Below are 5,753 nucleotides of genomic sequence, written 5' to 3' on the forward strand. Positions count from 1 at the left end.
CGAGGTGCTCGCGCGTGGGCGCGGGCTGGGGGAAGCGAGGGCGCGGCGACCGTGGACGGTGCTCGACCCGGCGTGGCGAGGCACGACCCTAGCATAGCCGGGCGTGGCCACGGGCGCAAACACAGCGCGGCCGGGCGCGTCGACGAGGTAGGGGGCGGGGCACTACTGTGACGCGCGGTGAGCAGAGAAAGGGAGGAGGGGAGGTGGCGGCTCACAGGGGGCCAGACGAGGAATGGCAGCGGCTCGGGGAGGAGTTGGGGTCAGCGCGACGAGGTGGAGCAGCTCCGGTTGTGGAGGAGGACGAAGATGGGCGGCGAGGTGGCGTTTTGGTGATGCTCCTGCTCGCTGGCGTTGGCGTGGAGGTCGAGGGGCAGCCCCTCAAAGTGTCGGCCTGCTCAGGGAGGCCGGTGGCCATGGGGTTCACGGCGGCGCGGCGTCGGGCGGAGGCGCTGGAAGGCGGTTGGGCGCGGGGACGAGCATGCGTGCGGGGTCGCGTGGGAGGCCCTGGAGCCGAGCAAGCGGCGGAGAAGAGGACCAGGGGCGCGGAGGCCCAAGGCGGTCGCCGGCAGCCATGGGGATCGAGGCGAGGAGCTCCTCTCCTGTGTGGGCGTTGTGTGGTGGCGGCGGGTGAGGGAGACGAGGGGAGAGGTGGGGATTGTGCGGGGGAGTGGGGTGACCGGGCTAGGGTTCGATGGGGAGTGGGGGGTTAAGGCGAGGAGTGGCGATGGGCCGGCCTGGCTGGGTCTTGTGTTGGCCCTGTTGGGCCAGAATGGCCCAACGAGAGGGGGGTTGCCCCCCTGTTTTACCTTTTTTCTTTATTTATTTTCCTCTTTTCTTTTCTGTTTTATTTTTGTTACCTATTATTTTAGTTTCTGTAAAATATATACTTTGCATCTAATTTTAGCATTTCAATTTAGTCCACCGCTACAAAACGTCTAGACCCCAAATAATTTGGTTTTGATATTTTATCAATTTGTAAAGGCATTTAAATAATCAGGTTTGCTAATATTTAAATCATTTTAGTGCATTCAAACACATAATAAAAGTGTGGTTCCTTCACAAATATTTAGTAAGGATTATTTGCCACAAACCGAACATTTTGGTTTTAATGTTTCAAAACTTTTGTTGTTTGCCTGTGTTTCAAATTTGAATTTGGATCGGTTCTGAACTAACGCGAGATTAACAACAGTAACCGTGGTGACGTGGCACCATTAACGTGTGATTACTGTAGCCTAATTATCCGGGCGTCACATTTTGTGAGAAGGAACCTACTGATGGGGAGAAGATAGGGAAGACTTTGTCTACTATGCTCCCATCAGATCAGATCCTCCAACAACAATACCGTGCTCGTAACGATACTATCTATTCTGAGCTTATTCACATGTAATTCAGGCTGAAAAGCATGATGAGCCACTCACTAAGAACGGCTCTCAGCACCCAGTTGGGGCACAACCTTTACCCGAAGTTCATATGAATGTCGCGAATAGGTAGTAGTTTAATGGTACCTTTCGGGGTAAACTGTCTAATTTCGAGCATAGGCGAAAGCGCAATGGGAACATGAGATCCAGAAACCCAGGCAAGGGAAAAGGCACTGCAAAGCCCAAGTTAGATAAATCTAAGCTGTGCAACAAGTGTGGATGCTACACGCATCCTACTGACAAGTGCCAAATGCCCAAGCATTTGGTTATGCTATACCAGCAATCTCAGGGACGCAGAGCACCTCAAGGGAAAAGGTTGGAAGCCAACTTCAACCTTCATCCGCATGGCGCCAATGGAGCTGGTTGTTCGCACGATGTTCCTCCTAGACCGAGCAACACCATGATTCCCCTTCCGCCTGAGGATCCTGCTGACACGGAGAACATGTTGCTTGGTACACCTCAAACGATGTGTTTGGCGACTTCGACTAGTCCCTCAATCTCCTTAGTGATATACTTAATTATGTCCATTTGTGATGATTGTAATAAAAACATAAGTTTGTTGTTGTCTTTATATTATATTGTATCAACACATTTGCTATAATAAGATTGTATTCTATGTATTAACATGAGGTTTTCTTATTGAAAATTCTTTGTTTTTATATAGTTCTCTACGAGGACAATCCGATGGAAGAGGAATTATGCCTTGTGGACAGTGGTACCACAAACTCCATACTAAGGGAGATGAAATATTTCCAAACTCTGAAAAAGATGAATGAAGATATTTGAAGTATCGCTGGACGCGATACGGTGATTGTTGGCACTGGACGTGCCATATTTACCCTCCCAGGTGGTACACAAGTGCAAATTGAGGATGCTTTATTGTATCTCGATTCTTCACATACCCTGATCAGTTATCGAGATATCCGTAAAAATGGTTTTAACATTGAAACCCATGAAGACAACAAAGAGGAGTATCTACTCTTTACCAAAGATCACGAATATGGCAACAAGGTACATGAGAAAATTCCTTTTCCGTCGTCTGGTTTGTAGAGTGGATTAACGAGCAGCTCGGTTCGTTAAGCTCGTACTCGTTAAGATCATGCTCGTTAAGGCTCGGCTCGTTAAGCTCGTTAAGGTTAACGAGCAGAAAACCCTACTCGGCTCGACTCGTTTGAAGCTCATTGAGCTCGTGAGCGCTCGCGAGCACTCGTTAACAAATTATTATTGTTCGGGATTGACAAAACAAATGATCGAACTATCTCTTTGCATTAGATGAGGTGCTATATTGTAACACCCCCAGTGTCATGCTACAGTAATCCCCTGTTAATGGTGCCATGTCATCATGTTTCTGTGCTAATCTTCACTTGATCCAAATCACCGTTCAAATTCAAATTTTAAAATAAAGTCAAAAATAACATTTCTTTAAACAACTAAACAAAATTGTTCACAATGTGACAAAAATTCCCAAGCAATTGTGAAAATAACAGATACTTCATTTGGATGCCCAAGTTGTCCCTGTCATTTTATTTAGTGGTCAAGTTGCATTTAAATTAGCCTTTTCAAAATAAACAAATATTTACAGTTTTCCTTTTTAACCTCAAACTTTGTGGGCCTCTGCAACGTATTGCCTAGTATTTGTGTGCCAATTTTCACATTTAACCAAATCCATTTGTTAGCTAATGTAAATAGACAACAGTAAAGAAAAATAAATAAACACAAAAAGTAAAAGAAAAGAAACGGAGAACCTAACTTACTAGGCCACTTGGCCCACCTATCCATAAATGGCCCAGCCCACCCCCTATTTTCCCCTTCCTCCTGCTACAGGAAGCAGAGGGGATCGTGGAGGCCATCCATGGCACCCCGGCCAGGTGCCGGTCATCCACGACCTTCCCCATAGTCTACAAGACCCTGGCGCCCCTCCCCCAAACCCTAATCCCCTCCCTAGCTGCCCCTAGATCCGTTTCCCCTCTCCCTCACTCGTCCTCTTCTCCACAGCGATCGCAGTCACAGCTGTTGCCACGGCTTTGCCGTCCTCATGGCCGTCGTCGTCCCCGCGTTGAGCTAGGACGTCCTGGGGCTTCACCACCATCGCCTCCTTTGTCTACGCTATTGGGTTGGACCGGGGAGGCCTCGTATGCCCGCCATCACCGTCGTCCCCGTCGCGTACATCTCCGGGCGTCATCGTCGATTCCGACCGCTCCAGTCCACCCCCGGCCTCCTCGACCGCGCCCCCGAGCTCACTGTGAGCTCCTCTCCCGGATCCCTCCTTTCCCTGCTTCAATTTGTCGCCGTTGAGGCCGCAACCGCCTCCGACCGTCGCTGTCGTATTGACCTGCTGCCGCTGCTGTACCGCGAACACGCCGCAGCCGAGCGGCCTCGCGCCCCTACGCCTACCCCTGCGTCGCGCACGCCTTAGCTGCTAGCTTGCCCGCGGCACCACATGCTGCTCGCGGTCACGCCTTGCGCCTCGTCACGCCCCCTGCCCTTGCCCTTGCGTACATGGTGTCCCGGCCGTGCCCAGCGGGCTCAAGCAGCGATCGCGCGCTGCTCTACCTGCTGCTGCTCCCGCATACTGATGCTGCTACTTCCTCCTGTTTTTTTTAGTTGTGCTACTTCCTCCTGTTGCCGCTACGTACTTAGCTGCTGCTCCTTGCGCTGCCCTGTTGCTTGACTACTTTGCACTGCTACTGCTTGTACTGCTCTAGGCCTCTAGCTACTGCGTATTGCTGCAACTACTGCTTGGGCATGGCCGCAAGGCCCCTGTGCTCGGCCGTGTGTGCCTAGGCGTGTGTATAAGCCGGACCTTGTTTAGTCTAGCTTAGGATTAAACTAGTGTTAAGTGAGTCTAGTAGTAGATGACATGTAGGGCCCCCATTTAAATAAGTTAGATTTATTTATTTGTTTAGAGATAGCCTATGACATGTGGGCCACCCCCTTCTCTATTTGACCGGTCATTTTGACTTAGTCAAACTCGTAATAAATAATTTTAGAATATGTTTTAAACTTGCAAAAATCTTATAGAATAAACCGTAACTCGGATGAAAATACTTTATACATGAAAGTTGCTCAGAACGACGAGACTAATCCGAATACGCTCTCAGTTCATCTGTCGCGCGTACCTAGCATAGCAAACCTGCAACTTTCCCCCTCCGATGCGTTTGTCCGAAAATGCCTAACACCGGGAAAACATTCTCGGATGTTTTCCCCCTTCGCCGGTATCGTGTAACCCTGCGTTAGTTCACCCCTAGCACCGCGTATTACCATGTTATGCTTTATGATGCTTTGTTTGCTTTATATTTATTGTTTCTTTCCCCTCTTCTCTTCGATAGACCCCGAGACGGCTGCCGATGCCACTATGTTCGACTACGTCACCGACGACCCTCCTTGTCTGAGCAACCAGGCAAGCCCCCCCCCTTTGATCATCCCGATATCGCCCATTCCATTCTCTCATGCTTGCATTAGATTTTGCTATTGTTATTGTTTGCTCCTATTCTGATGCATAGCCTGCTTTTGTATCTGCTGTTGTACCTTACCTGCTTATCCTTAACTGCTTAGTATAGGTTGGTCAGTGATTCATCAGTGACCCCCACCTTGTCCTTGTTGCCCCTGCTTCATCATTGAAGACCCGATCAACGGGATCGAAGACCAGGCCCCGGCACCGCACATCACTTTCCCCTTAGTTGCTCGACACTACTGGGTTACTATCGAGTGCCGAGGGTGAGACCTCTACAACACTTCTGATGTTAACCCTGTAGTGTAGCTATTCGGTCGTGGTCATCGAGGGTGATTCCGCCTTAACCACTTCCGATACGACTCTGTCGTGCAACCCCTCAAGTGTGAACCTCGGGCGTGGTTCCTCTTACGTTCACCTTGATAATTACATCGAGTGGAATTCACCGGGGGTGATTCCTCGGGTTTTCCCCTTTATGTTTGGACACACGGATACTTGGACTTTACAACTGTTACTTGGAAAGGCGGGTCGACCCTGAGGGGTACCCGCGAGTGATGTGGAGACGGGTTGACCTGGAGGGTGCCCGCGAGATAATTACGAGGCGTGGCCGGGCATTCTTAGCCCTTGCCGCAAGTCCTCGAGACGGGGCGACGGGGTCACATCTTTCATGAGTCTCTGCTTGTTACCGCGCGTTCCTAATCCACTACGATTTGGATATTTGATCCGAGGGGCCTCTGGCCTGATAGCACTAACCATCACGTGGGCATAGTATGGGCGTTCTGCGTCGTATGCATCAGCCGAAGCTTAATAGACGTCAGCGACTAAGTGGCGCGCACCGGGTTGGACTGGTAAGCTCCTACCTTTTTAAGGAGGTAGCTAGGTTT

This window comes from Triticum aestivum, chromosome 2D, assembly GCF_018294505.1.
Source record: "Triticum aestivum cultivar Chinese Spring chromosome 2D, IWGSC CS RefSeq v2.1, whole genome shotgun sequence".
In the NCBI taxonomy this organism is placed as follows: Eukaryota; Viridiplantae; Streptophyta; class Magnoliopsida; order Poales; family Poaceae; genus Triticum; species Triticum aestivum.